At 40.7% G+C, this 21,069-nt stretch overlaps 1 protein-coding gene across 3 annotated transcripts in view; it reads right to left on the bottom strand.

Moving 5' to 3' along the window:
- The window catches only part of HIVEP2 (HIVEP zinc finger 2), a 183,789-nt gene extending 164,380 nt beyond the window's left edge, over positions 1–19,409 (bottom strand). For all 3 annotated transcript variants that reach the window (XM_074990457.1, XM_074990456.1, XM_074990458.1), the window contains exon 1: positions 18,791–19,409. The gene's annotated coding sequence lies outside the window, so the exon portion shown is untranslated. The remainder of the gene's footprint in view (positions 1–18,790) is intronic.
- Positions 19,410–21,069: the final 1,660 nt, after the last annotated feature.

Below are 21,069 nucleotides of genomic sequence, written 5' to 3'. Positions count from 1 at the left end.
CCTTGTTGCTCTGTTTACCATAATTCTTAAGGATACAACAGAATGGTATTTGAAGAAGTGCAAATGGAATAGTCACTATCTTGTGATTTTCAGATGAGCTGCCTCATCCTTAAAGGAATTAGCTCCACTAAACAAATAATTAAAATTACACTAGTGCCATTTTAATGAGAAAAACGTGGTAAACTAAACAAACGAGTAACTGGTTCACTGTGGAGCTACTTAACACCTGACACCACATAGTTATACTTCCTGAAAATATATATGCTAAAAATACTGAGTCGGGTAAGTGTTTCTCTAAAGAGATGGTATGGGTACACATTCATGAAAACTTTTAATAAATTTTCCAGTAGAGATACGAAGAGAAACAAAAGATCTATCATGGAAAGGTTACCAAATAATGTTATTGTCACTGCGCTTGCATATGATACATAAGTAAAGGTGCTGAAAAATGAGGCTCAGTAGGAAGGGGGCAGTATTTCAGAGCAAGCCCATCCTGCTCTAACTCCACACCATCACCTCCTGTCCCATAGTGCTGGATGCCATGACCCTGGCACATAGGGCTGCAGCAACACTCAGATTTGGTCCATCTGGCCCTCCATAATTGGATGCAGAGGGGTGGACTGGCCAAACCTGAGTGGTGCTGTGGTCTCATCCACCAGGTCACAATGCCACAGGGTCTGGGAGCCTAACCAAAGGTGGTTTTACAACAACCATGATCTGAGTGACAGAATCACAGCCCGAGGCATAGCCACAATATATTTACTGTCTGAGTGCCCTCGCTACTGAAAACCTGAGGAGTCCATCACACTGTGAATTCACACATCTCACAGCAGTGAGCCAAGGTGCCACTTCTTCTCATTTTTTATTTTTACATTTCAGGTAATTATTTATTCAGCACAAAATCCTACCCTGTGATCTTCAAGTGCACTAATGGGAGAAGAAGACATAAGAGAGGACAGTACATCAAAGCAGCAGAAGAGGGGAGGACTGTAATAATAGCACAAAAGAGAGCCCCACAGCCCCCATTCAGCAATGTATTTAAGCACGTGCTTTAGTGCTTTGTTAAAATGGGGTGAGTTTCTGAATGGGGCCTTAAACAGGAACTACTACCTCCAAATCAGTGCAGTAGGCACTCAGGGAAATGTGGTCTGCCTGCTTCTGATGTGACCCCTGGCTCTGAGCATGTCTATGGCAATTACATAGAAGGGATTAAAGGGACTGCATGCTGGTCCATTATGAAGATCCATTCACAACCACAGTGAGGCCACAGACTTCACTGAGAGATGGATAGGGTCCTCTGGGACCAGGAAAGTATGCCACACCACATACCACCTGTGTTTTTCACCACACACAGCTGCCCTAAGCAATGCTATCTTGTGCCAGCAGGGCAGGTACGGTGCCAGAATTGCTCCCATGATTACTCTGCTCCTCCTCTAACTGACTGTGTCTTCACATAGTAAATGCAGGATTCTGCTCTCAGAAGTTACTGGAAAATATAGTATATTGAGATGATAAATGCTACAACAATTATGCTAGAAAGATGGTCTTGATGGGATAAAACAAATTAAATTTACCTAGCATTCTGGGTTGATGCTGCATGTTTAAGCTGTATCTGTATGTGTGTGTGTGAGCTGGAGCAAGTGTGCAAACATTTACACAAGCCTACAAACTTTAAGAAAGAAGGAGCTAAAGGCTCAGTTGAAGCAAAACCTAATGACACTTTAGTAAACATCTTTTATAATTCACAAACACTGTGTAAATATAAATTACAATGCACAAAAATAAGATAGTAAAGCAAAAGAGCTAACAGGAGGAGGAGAAGGTTCTACTTTTAAGGAATGCCAATCACATATTTCCACGTTATTTTACATTTCTAAGAATACCAAAGCAGATCTGAAAAATACAGCTAGAATCTGCAGTTTTCAAAAACAAGTAATCTTATTTCAAGGTACCAAATGCTGTCATTACAACATTTACTGAAATCACTTTTATGGAAACAATGAGAAAACATACTAGAAATTTTTAAAAAATGAATCCAACTTAATTATTGCTGTTTCTTCCAAATTCAACAAGAGCCTAGGTAACAAGAATACGTAGAATAAATATTTTTTTCTTTATGGGAACACCATTTTCACTCAAACTGGCTATACAATATCAATTAAAGTAGCAAAGATCACATACAGAAAATCCAGAATTAAAAGTGAATTGGTGCTTCACTGAGCATGGTTCTTGTACAGAAATATTTGTATTATTCTTTTCCATTCTATTAGAGAATCTCTTTCAGGATATAACATCTCTTTTTCCATAATCGTTTTGAGCTAATTAAAATTCTGAAAGGAGTCAAAATGTCTTAGAAAAACTCCCAAAAGCATGCACACAGCACTAACTTGAAAATATTTCAGTCTGAAGTAGATTTGTAAGCAGATAAATATTTGGACTCTCTCACAAGGATTCCAGACTACACACATAAGCAATATATCTTTATCCTTTTTTTAAAAAAAAGAACTGAAGACCTTGGAATGAACAAATAAAACTCAGTGACACAGATGTATAGCAAGTTCTACACAACACACCAGTTCTTGTCAGTGAAAACCACTGTTGCAGCAAACCACAAGGGGTGTGATTATGAGAGGCCAAAGTAAGAGAGCCAAAATCTGCAGAGAGCAGTTTTGCAAGCTGTGGAACACGGCACCAGTAAATGTAATAAGGGGCAAGAGTATGCATAAGTGGTCCATGAAAATGTCTCTCTCTTCTGGGTTCAGGTAAAGCCCCTACTTCCACAAAATGTTCAAATGGATCTTGAAACTTCACCAACTTAATTTTATAATGAACCAGCCAGGTTCACATAGCAGCAGCAACTTCCTAGTCTTTTCTATAGTACAGTATGTTTTATTTCTACAGTCTCATATGTAATAATCTGGGTTTTCCCAACTCATATTTTTGTACATGTGCCCTACCCCGCCCCAACTGATCCTGTTTGCTGCTGTTTTGTGGATCTTCTCTCTTGTGCTGATTTTCTGTCAACTGGGGTACAGTATTTGTAACAGGGCACTAGTTTAGTGGCATAGGCACGCACCTCCTATCTTGCATATTGGGTTCCTGCTTCTTATGCAGAAGGGTAGTCAAGAAAGGCTCAGGACCCGGGAAACACTGGGCTCATCATTGTGGTTAAAAAGGGCAAGTAAACAGGAAAAGTACATGCTTCTCACCGACAGCTAGCAAAGCCTAAAACGGTTGGTATTTTTTCAATGGAATTTGTTTTGCCTCTTCCTTTATTTAACTAAAGCCAACCCTGCAGGAAAAATCTTGGACTAGGTGCACATCAGAGGCTTTGTTCTACTTTGCTAGGTTGTTAACTTGGCAATGAGTTAGCGTATCATACCAAATAAGGGGCTTGGGGCGCTATGTGGATTTTTGAGATTTGGTTTGTAATTAACTGTCTCGCTTTTCATCTTTCCATTGCAGGCAAGCTGCAGGTGCCTGGAGCTTTGTACAATTAAGAGATCGTCCCAGTATTAAGTGGCACTCCTGAGCTGAAACAGTAACATAACTCTTGTTAACAAAATAACAAACACCTTAATCTTAATTAAAGTAGGTTGCACACAAACCTCAGGGTGTGGAAAAAGGTACAGAGCCAAAAACTGAGCACTTCCAACACTCAGCAGCAACCTACACAGGGCAGAATGCTTGTCCAATAATCAAATCACTCTATATGTGTTCCATTTGTTCATAATTTGACCTCTTTTGCTCATGTTTGTATTTTTTTAAATTCACGTCTCAAGGGCTTTTTGTTGCGGTGGTGGTGGTTTTTGTTTGGATGATGATAACAAAGGAATTCTTTCCCCTTACCTCTTCTTTACAGTCATCCTGTGGAATTAAAACATCTTCCAGTAAAGAGGAGTAAAGATGGAAGGTTTAGTTACAGGTTGACTCAGTTCACTGTTGCTGGTTTTGATTATGCTTAATCATTGGTTGTGGTAGTTGTATAGAAGGCTGGATATGCAAGAATTCATTCTTGCTTTTACAACACAGCAATATGTGTGACTTTAAACCTTAAGTGGATGTATTACTTCCTTATTTGTTTTCATGATGAACAACACTGATTGTTTACAAAAAAAAAAAAAAATCTCATTGATGCATCTCAGAAATGATGGCACTTGAGACAAGCTAGGATCAGACCCATGTTAACATATCACTAAAGTGGGAACACAAATGACCTGGAGAAGAGATATAGGTCTCCCTCAGCTTATAAACCACTGTCCGTCACAACTTCTGGGCTTAATCCTTTAAAAGGTTCTAAATCCAAATCATACTGAAGGCACACTGGAGCAGGAAATGCTTTTGCTCTTTATTTCCAGAAGACCTTCCGGAACATAGCATGATCATTGGTAACAACAAAAGAGCACTTTCAGTTAAGAGTCTCTCTTTTGCACTATATATTCTTTAAGCCTACATGTACGTTTTTCAATTATCTAACCAAGTTATTATAAATATACTAAACCGCAAGCCAAGCTTGTCTTTAATTGGGAGCAAATTGGGGGAAAAGTACTGCTTTAGCCACTACCTCACTGACTCAAAGTAACTGATCTAAAATTGAAGCAGTAAAATCCAAGCCCTGCCGAAGACAATGGAAAACTCTCAGTGATCCAGCCATGTCTGCACGGGATGTACTCTGATCTCAAGTATAAACCCACTGTAATACTGCCATAGCCAATGGAGGTTCCCCAAATTTATTCTAGTGAAACAGAACATGACCCAGTGCGAGTGATGTGTGCATGGATGCAGAAGCTGACCTTCACACATTAACAGCTGGATGATTTTAATTGTCCTTAAAAGGCTATAAAAAGGCACAAGTCCAAAGCCAGGACTAAGAGACAAATTTTGCTTGGTAAATCTGAAACTACTGATTTGATGCAATTATTCTTGCAAAATGTGTATATATATATATTTCTCCATTCCAAAGGACAAAAGCAAACCCTTATATTTTCTTTTTAAATTTCTATTTTGTACAGAAAAAAAAAGTCAATGCACTAGAGTTGAAATGCATTCTCTGGCTGAAAATTAATTAAACATTGGTACGATCTCTTCATCTTTACTGTGACAGTACACAGCATTCCCCTGTAATCAAGGTGGAAAGTATGGCACATCTCTATACTACAGTGATTCTTAAACTTTTGAGACCACAGAACACCAAATAATAATATTTTAGGCCGAACATCTATGAAAATTTTCTTCAAAAAAAGACTGTTGTCAGACCAAAAGAAACAAAAAAACACAAAAAAAACACAAACAGCAATATATACAGCAAAAACAAAATTAAGTAATTTAATCAGGTATCATGGCAATGAAGAAATAACATTGTATCTGGGTTAAATAACAGAAAATATATACCGCCAGTGTATGACATAAAAAAGTGTCAAATGCTCACAGCACACCTGTGAGTTGTTCACAGAACACCAGTGTTCTGTGGAACATGGTTTAAGAAACAGTGCTGTAGTACCTGCATCTGTCAATAATCAGTGTCTATTTATTACACTCTTAGTTTGCCACACAAGACACTTAACTAAGACAGAGTTTAGGTGACCATAATTGTTCTCCATTATTGCCTTTCTTGCTAGTTAGGGGTCTCAAACTGTTGACCATGATCAAATAATACTGTGACCAAATTAAACTAAAATGGCATATAAATAAAGAAATACTTTTTACCACTTGTACTGAGTACTGAGACAATAAAAAATCAGGAGCAATATCACTTATATTAATCCAAGATGGTGGCAGCAATTTCTGCTGGACCTCAGCTACCGGCAGATATGTACTGGCATGACCTTTGCAGCTAAAATATAAATGCCCCAGCAAAGGCAAAACTTTTCAAAGGCATAATGAAAACATACAGAAGTTGGAAATTTTATGGCACCTGTGTTGATGAACGTATCTTACTACCAGGAAATAATGCCCCATTATCAGTCACATTAACAAAACACCAAGCACCAATATTCCCGTCTGTACTTCATCCTCAGCCAGCATGTATCCAATCACATAGAATAATCTACTGTGCTATGTGTTCCTTGTATTCTTAGAAATTAAGAGAAAAGCATCGTAGAAAACCATCACAATTAAATCCTTCTCCTAACAGCACATTATGAGCCAAGAACACTTCACAGATCTGCCACATTCAAACTATAGGGTACTCACCAAGGAGATGTCTCTCTCCTCTTCGTGCCTCTCCACTAAAATGTGAGGTTTGATTTAGGGAGGAGAATGACAGAAATCCAGGGCTGTTACTCTGCAGGACCACTGATCTATGCAATCTCCACCTTCAAACATGGAGAGGATAGGCATAGGCCTCAGCCACTACTAGAGACCATAGTAGCAGTTGTATGACTACTCAGCATCAAATCTACAAATCTGAGGGCAATAGGATCAAGATTCCTTTCCTCCCTTTCCTCAGAGAATTGGCCTTTGCTTGGTATCAGTATTTGTCCTCAAGTTAATTTAGCATCAAGGAAAGTTACCAAATTATCACAGTTAAAATTGTGAGTCGGCGCTGTCAAGTAATAGGGGTAAGCATTCCCCTAATTCCCTGTAATGGGACCCCAATCCCTATTCCAAAGGTCTCCTTTTGAAGAGTCAGAAAGTAGTTCCATTTCCATGCCTGAGACGGTGGGTTTTGACCACAAAAAAATTAGGCTAAAACTTACTCTGCACTACAGAATTATGTCAGTTACATCACTCAGGAATGTGAAAAAACATCATCCATTGGTGATGCAGTTGTGTCAACCAAACTTGTGGTATAGACAGCTCCTGGTATATGACAGGTCCTGGTATATGACATAGCTATCATCTGTTGGGGAGATGGAGTACCTATGCCTATTGAAGAATCTCTATCGTTGGCATAGAAAGTGTATTCATTAAGCACATCAGCTGCACCATTGCTTCATGGCACATTCAGACAAGCCGTTCTACACCACTCACTTCACAAACACCACCAAAAAGCCATAAGGTGGTAAGAGCTTTAAAATTACTAGTGACATAAGCCAAAAATCAAATCCGTTAAAAGAGGAGAAAGACTCCATCTGCCAATAACAAATCCCCATTGTTTTCCTCTTTTAATATGTTGGGGACCAAGAGCACTGACCACAGCCAAGCAAAACAACAAGAACTCACTGTGTGAGCTTCCCCATACAACTTCACCAGCACGTCAGCAGTGACTTGTGACCCCACTCCTTGCCAACAACATAACTTGTTTAACCAGGAGATTTTTTTCTGTTTCGGGACTGGAGAATTACACACAAAAGAATTAATTAATACATTACATGTTTTGTGTGCTATTCTTTTCAAAGTACTATGGAAAAGTCCACATCTTAATGCCTTGGCAAGTAGATGAAAAAGTCATTCTTTGAAAGTCACATGTAGTTTAAATGGATCTATTCCACATTTATATCCTCTGTTACACAGGTCAGACTAGATTATAATCGTGGCTTCTGATCTTAACATTTGTAGTGAAATTCTGGCACTACTGAAGTTAGTGGGGAAACTACGACTGACTTCAATAGGGACAGAATTTCATTCTGACTCTATCATTGTCATTTAAATATTAGTATTTTGCTTTCAGATAAACTCTTTTTTGTGTCCTCAAAGCACAAAAAGCAAATGCCTTCAACCTTACAAATGTAATTGATCGTATCCTTTTATCAGAAAGCAAGGGTGATTATTTTACTGCTGAGGTTATTTCCACACATAAGCTGTGGTGACATGAATGTATTACAGGATCTAAAGTAATCCACTGCACCAACATGCTAGAAATTATTTTCACACAATAGAGCTGACTTGCCCAAAATGTATCATGTTTGTGACTCTGCTCTGAAAAGTGACTGTGTAAAACTGACAACATTGCATTCAGTAGAGCTGTTCTCTTTGTTTATTCACAGACCTAAAAGTGTATTTTAATCACCAAAACTTTATTTTAACACTATTTTTTATTCCTCCTTACTGTGCATCTTCATAGCTCTAAAAGAAACTAGTGGATTTTACTCTTTTTCATGCAACATTAACAAAATTGTTTACTCAGTTGCAATTCCAGGGCCAATGACAATTGATCATACTACAGGTTGAACCTCTCTAGTCTGGCACCCTCAGGACCTGACCGGTGCTGAATGAGAGAATTTTCTGGACCACAGGAAGTCACTATTGTCTAGCACACTACCAACATTTCCACTGCTTACTGGGCTCTTAAGAAGACATTTATGGGTAAAATACAGCTAAATAACAGCACAAAACACTGAGAGCCAGGACCAGGACCGCTTGCAGTAAAAAAAATTTATTGGACCACAGGAAACTTGGCCAAACCCATGATAAGCAAACATCCAGCTATCTAAAATCATACTAGACCACGGATGTTGTCCGATGAGAGAGTGCCAGACTAAAGAGGTTCAACCTGTAAGTTGAAGGCAAGGGGCCGGGATTGAACAGCTGTCACCAAGGATCTAACTCATTTGGTAGAACCTTCATTACTCTTCATGCATGTGAGAAAAAAGTTGACTCTCAGATGCCAGCATAATTTCATAGCACTTACATATAGAAAAATATGCTCACTTGTACAGTAAACTCTTTCATAGCTGGCATTCTATCAACCGGAACTCTCAAATGATCAGCATTTTAACCATAAGTAAATTTTAGTTATGTTTTCCATAAGTACAGTAAAGTGAAAGCAAATACAAATAAATACAGTATTGCTGGCTCTACACTACAGAGTTTTGTCAACGCAAGAGACCTTCTGTCAACAAAACTAGGGCATGTCCATGCTACAAATGCATTCTGTCGAGAATCTGTTGACAGAATGCCGCAGTCTTTCTAGCAAACTTCTGTCTTGACCATATGAGGCATAGAGCCTCTGTCGACAGATTCTGGGGACAAATATAGTGTAGTTGCTACAGGGGTCCCTCTGTCGACAGAGAGGGCTTCCAGTTCACTGGGCAGAACCTGTTTGCAGAGCTTCTTGTTGGTTGTTTTGTCGACAGAGGGCAGGGCAGTCTGGCCACTCTCTGTTGACACAGGGCATTGACAGGGAGTCTGTATGAGGGGTGAATGTGTTCTGGAGACAGAGGATCTGTTGGGGAAGATCTGTCAACAGTGACTACTGTCATTGCTAAAGTACTCTGTGTACATTTTTGTTTGTTTCTTAATATCTAAGCTTGTTTTTTGTTTGTTTGGGTTTTTTTTAGTATTATGCATTGCTAGGTATACCTCTCTGTTATCCAGAATATTTGAATATCCAGCAACCTCCTGGTGTTGGGGCTTGTGGATATAAAAGAGTTTACTGTATTCTGAAAATATCTTAACTGGAAATCACAGAGAGGCGATAAACATGGAACTCCATAAGATGTTATTATCTCTCTCTTTTCCAAGCAGATCTGCACTAAAAAATTTGTTTTGCTATATCATAAACACATTTAATACCTGCAACCGAGATATGTTCTCTGGCATATTGTCCTTCCTCTGTAACTGAATATTATCGGATCATGCTTCAATGAAGGGAATTCCCCATTACGATCTCAGAAATAAGTATATTTCAATTTTATATGTTTCTTGAACAGCCATGACATCTTTATTAAAGAAAAAGTTGTATTTGTTTTCTGACTGTACTTGAGCTGAATCAAAAAACAAAATGCACATGACTTAGTAGTAGGTTTTATTTAGATGCCATCATTAAAATTATACGCAGTAAGTTTATTTTACATGGATAACAATTATTTTTACAAAATAATCCTAATAAATACAAGCCAATGTATGTGCTACAATAACAACACAGTTAATATCTGACCACCAGTTTATTTACAACACATGTACTTTGTTTTAAAACAACTCCAAACTAAAACCTAGAACTGCTGAAAAGTGTAGATTTTTATTTTAAAATAATGACAACATTGAGCTTCATAAGGTATAAAGGGCAAAATAACACAGCCAATGAAGGCTTAAGATATAGTAATTCTAATCATGCCCCTTTAATTTTTTAACAGACAGTCTTTCTTTTGCTATGAACAAACACAGTATCCAAAAAACACCTGTTAAAAATTCTATTTTAACAAATTTAAAATATTATTTTCTATTACTTTTGTTATGTTCCATGACAAATAATGTATAGATTCTTTGATATTGTTCAATTGCTTATTCAATACCTTCAACAATCATCCTGATTCGTAATACACTTTGAAAGAAAATATTGGGCCTAGTTCTGCAAGTCTACCACACATGGAATCCTCCTGACTTCACTGTGTAGTATGAAAAGATAATCTTCTGAAATTAGGTACATAACATTATTGCAGCTTTAATAGATAGAAAATACATTATTATTAAATTTCTAACATATGATATGGTATCTAGTGGAATTTTCAGACTCACTGAAATTATGTGTGAAAGGAGCATCGAATCAAAAAAGAGTTAGTCCAAATTAACAGAAATTGTTTCCTGATAATCCTGCTTTGCATGAAAGAATTGTAGCTTTCTCTTTGAATAGGATCAGATCATTTCTATTTCTAACACCACTGAGTTACTGTTACATGTCAGCAAACATCATAGTTTCAATTCCCTTTAGCTTTTTTTTTTAAATTTCTATTAAACTATATAGATGCAAATTATCTACTGTGTAATTCTTTATTTAGAATTTATGATAATCTTGTTAAAAACAGTTTCTGCAACACTCAAGCATGGACTTCTCTTATTTACATCACAAAGTCGTAATTAAAGTTCACCTTTCAAAAACAATGTAAACCATTTTTTTCTTTAGCAGCTCATATAAACCAGAAAGATTCTGCTAAAGCCAATATACCATAGCTGCCATTGACAACACTACCTATCACGGCTGTATTCAAGTGAAGCTGTATTTTAAAATAGATAGTGCTCAGGACTTGGAATTTTTTTTTTTTAATAATTCCTTTTTGACGGACTGGAGGTTTTTTTGGATATTGCAAGTGTCAATTTTATGAATCGGTATAAATTTGTTGGACTTGAGATGATGTCAAGGGCATTTTCAGCACATAAATCTTCTACCGAACACACAAAACAAAAATAAGGTGCAGTAAAACACACCCAAAATATTCACATAAGTATAGTAGAGTGGTTTTTTTTTTGTGCTGGTACTTGCCAATATGGAGTACCGGCACCTCTGCAGCCCCAGTTGTGGGATCCCCAGCTGGTAGGCAGAACGGGGGGCAGGGAGCTGGCTGAGTAACTGGCTCCTCTTTTTTTTTTTTTACAAAAAAAAAAAAAAAAAAAAAAAAAGATGCACTGCTTAAGCAGTCATTAAAACACACAGAGATAGTTCTGGTTAGTGTATAATTTTGAGGAATCGAGAATTGCCACTGAAAATTGATCTACACAACAGTTAAACTGGTGTGGACGTAGTTAGCCTGGAGGTAACTTAGGCCAATTCTATACTACAGAGATTGGCCGGCACAGCTGTGTGGGAAGAGTGAAAACAGATATGATTCCAGCTGGAATCAAACAGTATAGATTCAGCTGGACTAGCAAAGATGAGATTTTACTAGTGTAGCTTATTTCATTCACAAGGGCTACGTCTACACGTGAAGCCTATTTCGATGAATAACGTCTACACGTCCTCCAGGGCTGGCAATGTCGATGTTCAACTTCGACGTTGCGCGGCACCACATCGAAATAGGCGCTGCGAGGGAACGTCTACACGCCAAAGTAGCACACATCGAAATAAGGGTGCCAGGCACAGCTGCAGACAGGGTCACAGGGCGGACTCAACAGCAAGCTGCTCCCTTAAAGGGCCCCTCCCAGACACAGTTGCACTATACAACACAAGATACACAGAGCCTACAACTGGTTGCAGACCCTGTGCCTGCAGCATGGATCCCCAGCTGCCGCAGCAGCAGCCAGAAGCCCTGGGCTAAGGGCTGCTGCCCACGGTGACCATAGAGCCCCGCAGGGGCTGGAGAGAGAGCATCTCTCAACCCCCCAGCTGATGGCCGCCATGGAGGACCCGGCAATTTCGACGTTGCGGGACGCGGATCGTCTACACGGTCCCTACTTCGACGTTGAACGTCGAAGTAGGGCGCTATTCCGATCCCCTCATGAGGTTAGCGACTTCGACGTCTCGCCGCCTAACATCGAAGTTAACTTCGAAATAGCGCCCGACGCGTGTAGCCGCGACGGGCGTTATTTCGAAGTTAGTGCCGCTACTTCGAAGTAGCGTGCACGTGTAGACACAGCTAAGGAGTGGTTTTACTAAACTGGTACAAAACACAGCTTTGTCAAAATAGCTGCATCCACAATATGAGAGCTCATATTCCTAGGCTATGTCTACACTAGAAAGTGTTGTTGACAACAAAATCGGCAGAGCATCCATGTTCCCAAGGCACTCTGTCGACAGTAAATTGACGGAATGTGGCACTTCTGTTGACAGCATTCTGCTGTTCCCCCAGGAGGCAGAATGTCTTTCTTGACAGAATCTGTCAACAGAAAGCTAGTGTGGACATTCCAGGAAGCCCTCTGTTGACAGACAGTGCTTCCGGGACATTGGGCAGCCCTGTCTGATGTGCTTCGTGGGCCATTCTGTCAAGACAGCAGCCGGACAGCCTGGCCACTCTCTGTCAACAGACCGGATCGACAGAGCGATCTGCTTTCATGTCTGGCTGCAATCTGTCAACAGAAGTTTTGTCGGAAGATATCTTCCAACAAGAACTTCTGTTGACAGACTGCTGTAGTGTAGACATAGCCCTAGTGTGGACATGGCCTTTTATTGATATAGCTTATTCCCATAAGATACGGAGCATAAACTGCATCAATAAAAACATCTTTTTACCAGTATAACCGCATCCACATTTGGAGACATTGCACCACTTAATACATACTGATATAGTTAAAGGGGTAAAATACTGTGCGACTAGACATTACCTGTGGCACTCATCTAAAGAAAGTATAGAAAAAAATCCACATGCATTTGCTATCTCATGAAAAATCAACATTGTTACATTCAAATATCAAACTAAAAGAGAAAGGCCATATTTTCAACTTTGCCTTCAACTCTCTGCCAGGAAAAACATTAAAAAATATATGTTCAGAGCAGCATGAGCAGACACAGATGCACAAACTATGTTGTGGGCACAAGCAGTTGTTATCCAGACTGCAGTCGCATTATAGCAGTATGGTGTGATCAGAAACTAACCATTTTTGCAGGTGCACAAATCAGAAGCAAATTAAATTAAGGCTTTGCATCCAGATGTAGTTTTATATTTTGACTACAAAAGAGGAGAGTGAAATATTAAATAAGGTAAACAAAAATGTTAACATAATTTTAATTTGACAGTCACAGTTATTTAGAATATTTTTATTTCTTCTCATTACTTCATATTAGGAGTCAGGGAAACATGGGACAGAATAATCCATGAGGAGTCCTGTGGTACCTTATAGACAAACAGATTTTTTTAGAGAATAAGTTTTCGTAGGCAAAGACCCACTTTGTTTCTGGAATTTCCTCTATGTGCATCTGACTAAGTGGTGTCTGCCCATGAAAGCTTATCCTCCAAAGAATTTTGGTCTGTAATGTGTCACAGGATTTCTTGTTGTTTTTATGGATGCACACTAACATGGCTACCCCCAATACATGGGCCAGAATGTCCCACCCATTTTTTTTAGCTGTGGAAGGGTTTTGTTGGGGTCTAAAACAGAATGAGGAACATTTTGCAAATATGCTATAGTGATTCAGTAGTATTCGTAAACAGCTAGTGATCTCACAAATGACCAGGTCTTCATGGTTCCACTTTTAGCACTGACTGCTGGCATCCTTGTTTGCCATCTCAGTAGAAAAGCCAAAATATGGATGTGGCTAGACACACACATGCTTTTAACCCAGTAGCAGTCCTTTCAGGTCAGAATAAAGGTATGCTGGAAGATTAGCTCAGGAAAACTTGTAAAAATTGTACTTGCAATGAATTTTTACTCTTAGGCTGTCAATCCAGTACTTGAGATAAGCCCTAAATTCACTAGAGAAAGGCTAAAGTACCCTTATCAAATATTCTTTTCTTATGTTCTTGAGCGAGAACAATTCCTGAAAATTGCTTAATAAACGTACAAACACCCATAATGACGAAAGAAAAACTAGAAGACTCTTATTTGCTGTTTGTAGCCTTTAAAGAGACATTGCTAGTCTGAAATTTTCCTTTCTCTATGATAATTTTGGACTACTATAATGACAAGTAATATGCAAGATTAATATAACTGAAAGACATTAGCAAAAAATGCCACTTACTTTGTGTCTTTAGGCTGTTTACCATTTCCCCTGTAATACCAGATAGTCAGTTTCTTTTTGCAGAAATGTCTCGTACAAAGTTAAGTAAGCAAAACAACCATTAAAATAACTACTACTGATTGTTTTAAATTCAGAACACACTATTTAAAAAATCTTCTCTCAAATGCAGGATTTTTTTAAAATCAGTTAAAAAATTAAGTTTCCTGTATCTCTGTAATGTTTGCCAGAATCACTACTTAAGCTTCAGTCCCCTTGCAACTTGTCTTGATCAAGCAGAAAAGTATGCATTCTCTGCATACAACATTTCCCTTCAATTCCCTCAAGAGTGAGTATTTTTGTTAAAGATTATAACCATTAAATTTAATAACAGTTATGCATCTGTCTTGTGAGCTCAACAGATCTTTTAAAACCACACATTTTTCACGTTTACTTCTTCTGCAAACAGGTGAATTAGACTGAAGAGAGCACTCTCTCATCTGTACCCTGATGCTACCATGAAGATGCACTTAATTTAAGTCATAACTCAGTCCAATGGTAGAAGGTTAGCATGCTGGCCTGACCATTTTATCTTGCACTGAAATGCATGTGCAAATTCAAGTGAGAATCATGTGGAAGAAGTGTCAGCCATACTCCTCTTCCAGGGTTGGACTGAAAGCCACCAGTATACAGAACCACAGATTCGTTACAGCCTCCTACCATCACCCTACATACTGAAGTCTGATGACCTTCCTTATTTCACAGTACTTTACATCTCACACAGATGATCTTAGTAATTTGCCTTCTACCTACTGCTGTTTTGCAACCGACTGTAGTACTGTTTAACCGTAAATATTTTTCCCTAAAAAGGAAAATTAGAGGATTAAATATTACAGTATTTAGCAACCCCTTCTGCCAGACACAGAATGTCCACATTCCAGCTGCCATTCCCAAAATGCGTAGATTTGAAATTACATATCAACAACTGTCCTTCATAATGAGACAATGAGAAAATACCAAAATGGTACTTGTCACTTTCACTTTTGCTTAAAGCCAATTTACAATCACTCCTGCTAACTAATAAATAAACCAACCAAATCTGTTAAAATGAACACTTGACTATAAAATAAAGTTTCATTTCTTAAAATCAATTGGTACAGTCTTTAAACATTAACATGGATGTCAAGAGTTATTAAAATAAATACTTTCTGCTAGAACCAGTATGCCAAAAGCTAAAAAAGAGTGTCATTAAGTAATTTAAACACGAATCTAATGCCAAACACTCAAGCAGTCATATGTACCTATCATTATTCAGCAAGAACCACATGAATGCATAGTATTCTGTTTTGTCTTCATAGTAACAAGGTTTGTAAACAGACCTCACATAGGCAGAAATCTAGTCACTTGAGAATCTAAAAAATCTATCTTTGGGGAGACCAGTTTTGTACTGTTGCCACACAATAGGACTTAGCTGTCTTAATGTACAACTAAATGTCTTCTTCTTCAAACAAAATTCTGTTCTCATTTTACCTCATAATATCAACAATATTGAAATGTCACTGCAGCCAGAATTTAGTCCTAGCACATTTAATAATGACCACTAATTGCAATAAAAATGTATACTGCACAATGTTAAGCACTTGGGAAGATTTCATTAGCTATGTCAAAATTAATGATACGTTGATTTTGTCACACATCAAAATCATTTACACAGGTGAAAACCACACCAACCTAGAGTTCATTTACAGGTATACAAATAAAAACCTATGTGCAAAAATCAGCTCTGTGTGAGAAATAATCTGCATTTTCACAGGTCACAGTTTAAAAAAAATCAGGCAAAACGCAGACACCATGTGCCAGATACCAGAGCTTCCAATTCCCAAAGTTTAAAGAAGGGAGTCCTAACATCTGACATGAAGAAAAATTTAAAATACAACTGTAAAGACCCTTCAAGATCATTTGGAAGTGATGGCATATGTTTGTATACTGCAAACCCAGAAATGAAACACTACAATGTCTTAGCTGTATTAGGATAACATGTTTACATGTCATTTTCATTATCAAAATACTTATGACTCCACACCATGTCCTTAAATTAATCTGAAAATAAGATTCCTGTTGAAGTATATGGGAGTTTAGCTTGAATAAAGAGTTTAAGAGTCGGGCTCATTCTCTACTTTTATTCCTTGGTAGACCACTTTTTCTTTCAATGTTATAATTTTATTATTATTTACTTAACCTAACATTAGAATCTAAAACCCTAATCATGATCAGAGCCTCCCGGTGCTAGATGCTGATAGAGTAGAGGATAACACAGATTCATTATTAGATCAAGGTAGTGAAAAGATTAGTATTGTTGACTCTATGTACACAACTTTACTACCACTAGTGAGGTGCATAATTATCCAAATTCCAATATTTAAACTTGTTCCACGGCACATGTAGAAAAGAACAGAAATTCTTGGAAAAAATGGAGCTGAATGGCATTTTCCAAGAGTTCCATCTAAATTTTTAATTAAAATTAATAAGGAAATGATTAACATGTTGAGTTTTTAGACTTCTTTATTAGTACATATAATTTTTATTGCTATAACAGAAATATAATAATACTTTGAATATTCCTGACAATAAATTAGAGAACTATTGAGTGCTCATGACAGATTGGAATCAGACATTTTTTATAAAAGAGTATAATCATTTATGGGAGCGCAAAATTGAATTAGATTCCACTAGCACATGGGAACAATAGGACAACTTAAGAAGTCACATTGCCATTGTAATGGAAATAATGGCAACAAAGCCATGACGATAGGTTTAGGGCTTTCTAGATGAGGCTTTTTATTGTATCAGTTGCACTAAAATGATTATTCGGCATATTCTGGAGAATTACAGACCCTAAGAATATTAAACAGAACAGAGGTAGCATTTCCTTCTGCTCTGCTTCAGGTTCCCATTTGCAAAATGGGGATCACGGCCTTTACCGTGTCCCTGTCAGCAGAGACTGGTGAATGTCTATGAAGCACCTTGAAAATCTAAAGAACTCCAGACAGTAACTGTGGAGGCACAGAGCGGAACTAAGCCTGGGACTTCCCCTTCAAATGTTATTTTCCCATAATTACAGAGGTAATATAGTCCACGGAAAACTTTGAGGAGAAAAAAACCCGTGAAGAATACCCTCGTCTTCCTCCTTCACAGCACAGAGCTCCCTGACGAACAACGTCCGCTTGCCCTTTATGAGTCCACGCAGCCACACACACTGCAGCGTGGAGGTTTCAAGGTAGGGTCTCCCACACAACAAACATGGATGTGCGCGTTACATAATAAGATGCAGCAAGCCCATAGGCACCCGTTATATAATACATCCATTTCTGCAGTGACAGCTCTCTCTCCCCCTCCTCCTTGCAAGCTGACTTCCCTTCCCCCCGCCCCGGGGAACAATGGTCTGCTGAGCCTGTGCACAAGCAGAGTGAGCACATCTGCTTGGACGGCGGCGGCGGCGGCAGCAGCAGCAGGCAGAGCCCCTCGTTAACCCCCTTCCTGCGGCTTCTACACGTCATGGAACATTCCCGGAACGGGCCAGCGTTCCACCCACTTCAGGGAACAGGCATCAAGGCGCAGCGCTCAGCCCAGCCCAGCCCCGCCCCCGCCGCCTCCAGCCCGGGGCGCACACGCGCGCCCGCCGCCCCCCGCCCCTTGCTTTCCCCGGAACATACGCGCCCAAGGACGAGCCAGCTGAGGCGCCCGTCAAGCCCCCCACCTCCCCCCTCCGCTTATCTCCCTTCCCAGCCCCCCTGGCTCACTGAAATTCCAGCAGCCCCCCTCCACCTCCTTCCGTGCAACCTCTTGCCCCTCCGGCGAGCGTCTGCGCCTCCCCCCCTTGCCATAGGGAGCCCAGCGTGGGAGCCCGGCCCAGCCCAGCAGTCGTGTCCCCTCCTGCTAGTGTCTCTCCTTAGTAACCATGCCCATTCTTCGCCACGGGAGGAGATTACGCAAGGCAGCCCGCTCCTCATCTGCATACACTTACATGCTGGGTATTCCCCACATTTCCTAACAGCGGGCCACTCAACAGAGAGCGGCCCCCAGCCCCGGGCCGGGAGACTGGCCATGGCTCCCCAGACACTAGCGAGAAGGGGCGGATCCGAGCCAGCGCAGCGCACCCCCCCCCCCCCCACCCGAGGAGACTCGCCGCTCGGATGGGGTTTCCAGCCCTCCCCCGGGGTTTCCTCAATCCCCCCTCCCATTCTCCACGTGTGCTCCCCGGACCCCTGCAGCCAGACAGCCTCCCCCCCACACCCCCATTACACAGCACGCCAGTCTGCCAAGTTGCTCCCCAGACCCTCGCAAGCCTCCGCCCCCAACACCGAACTTGTCAAGGACTTTTTCCCCTGCAGTCAAAATAAATCAATAAATCACCATGCAACGAGTCTCCCCCCTACCCCCCTTCCCCAAGCACCAGCTCCAAGCGGCTGTCAGCTGGTGCCTGTGACCGGGGGGGAGGGGGGCTGGAAAGGGGGAGGGGTCCTTGCAGCAGCAGCTGCTGCTCACCTGGAAAGTCACCGAGCCGGAAGGAGGAAACCCCTCCTGGTGCCCTTGTTGTTGCTGGTTCCGCTGGGGGGGGGCCTCTTGTTGCGCCTTTGCTACGGTGGTGCCGGGAGCCAGGGGGCTCGCGGCATTGCTTTATATAGCGACAGAGCGAGAGATCCCGGCCGCCCAGGGCCGTCTGGTTCATTGACTGGTCGCAGGGGAGACCATTGCGCCCGGGCTTCCTTGCTCGCGTTCAGTGGTGGCGCTGGAGTAGCGATAAGACTGAAATCGGGGCGAGCGAGAGGCCGGAGGAGCCGCCGCTGGTTTTTTTTTTTTTTTTCTTTATTTTTTTTTTAATTTTTTTTTTCCGGAGGAGGGAGCCTCGCGGAGCTGCAGCCAGACCGGGTTATTCCTGGCACCACTTCCCAGAACAGAAGTTACAAGGAGGAGAGAGAGGGGAGCGCTCCGCCAGTGATGTCATCGGATCCCCCAGCGCGTCCCAGAGAGGGAGGGAGCGAGGGAGGGAGGCTCAACCAGAAGAGCCAGTTCCAGAGACCGATGGGCTTTGCCTCTGTGTGTGTGTGTGTGCGCGCGCGCGCGTGTGTGTGCATGAGCGAGAGGTGCACCGTGCGGACCAAGAGAGAGGGGGAGGGAGGGGGCAGGGCTTCCGATCCCAAGCAGCTGCCTCCCCCCAGCTGGAGGAGAGCTTTGCTTCCTCCCTCCCCCTCCTCGGAAGAGGGAACTCCCAGGAGAGCCAGGCTCAGCTCGCCGTGCTAAAGTTCTGCGTCTTCCCACCGGAGAATTTCCTCCAGGGATGGGGGATCCTCCTCCCCCCACCCGCCCTTTTTGTTTTCCACCACCTCTACTCCCTCTCCCGCCCCGCCCGGGCACGATCGTGGTATCTGTCGGGAAGGACAAATAACACGAGAGTTCCTGAGGGTGGCTGCCTGTCGTGAGGGTTTGAAGCTGGTTTCTCGCGGTTCGCAATCCCGGTCCAAACAGCTAGTCTAACGTGTCCGGCACTGTGTAGGTTAAATCGTGCAATGTACTGCTTTGCTCCCTACCCCCAAAGGGGAGGTTTAGGGAGTTCTCAGCAGTTGTTCCATTACTCTCTAAATGGGGGTTGGGAAATATAAAAACAAAACAAATTGCTCAGAGGAGTACTGGCTTTTTCCAGGCTACTCTGGATTATCTATTGTCCTTTTCTAAACTGTATGTCCAAAGGAGAATCTTCAATTTTAACCATTTTCTGGGATTCTTTTTGTTTACTTGTTTTAAAATACTTAATAGCTTTTTTATCTGAAGAGTCACTAGAAGACAGTTTAAAAAGTGACATAACTTGTTTAATATACATATACAAAACTAATACAAAAATTATCAGTCGCAGGGCTGCCCTGCTTTCCATTTTATAGATGAGAGTCAGGTGACAGTCATCTTTAAGAATCCCGGATGTCATGCATGTGAACTTGTTAGCAGTATTTCTGAGAAGAGAGGCCTGCAGGCTGCTGCAGACAGTGAGACGCGACAAGTGCCTCTAACACATGTGCCCAATATGGTCTCTGCAGTTTGCTATTATTTTAAGTGGTTACCCTGACCAGCCAATAAGGATTCAGAATGTTTTATATCAGCTGCTATTGCTTTCATGGTTGAGTGAGTAAAGGGGGTATGAAAAACAGACCATTCTGTGCTAGAATATATGTTCCCACCTTTTTCTTTTTGTCCCCAATAAGCAAATAACTCAGGTATATATCTCATAGTATTCTGTGAAAATACTATGTAAAGGAAGAAAGAAACAATGTGATTTAACTTTTATATCTTCAATCCACTAGTTTTCTTATCTGCTTCATAAAATAAGTCTTTGGTGTTCCAAACTAGTAATTAACCAGACAAGTAATGTCAAAATAAAGTCATATATTTAAATAAAAACCCTGACCTGTGTAGTAATAATATCTTTAATAATAAACCAGTGTGGACCTTACAAATCAGTTATGTTTTTCACCATTTGTGTTCTTGATTTTGCTCAGAGTAGAACTAAGCTGTCTAGTTTCACTTTTGTTTCTAGGGACTAGCACAATGGTCTTACAGTCTGGCTCAACTGTGCTTGAGCAGAAAGTTTATTTTTTAATGTATTCTTCAATTTTCATACCAGAAAATTTTAGCACTGACTGCTGGCATCCTTTTTTGCCACCTCAGTAGAAAAGCCAAAATATGGATGTGGCTAGACACAAACATGCTTTTAACCCAGTAACAGTCCTTTCACATCAAAATTAAGGTACACTGGCATATTAGAATGGGAAAAC

The sequence above is a fragment of the Carettochelys insculpta genome, chromosome 3 (assembly GCF_033958435.1).
Source record: "Carettochelys insculpta isolate YL-2023 chromosome 3, ASM3395843v1, whole genome shotgun sequence".
NCBI lineage: Eukaryota > Metazoa > Chordata > Testudines > Carettochelyidae > Carettochelys > Carettochelys insculpta.
This window is presented reverse-complemented; position numbering and strand designations above follow the sequence as displayed.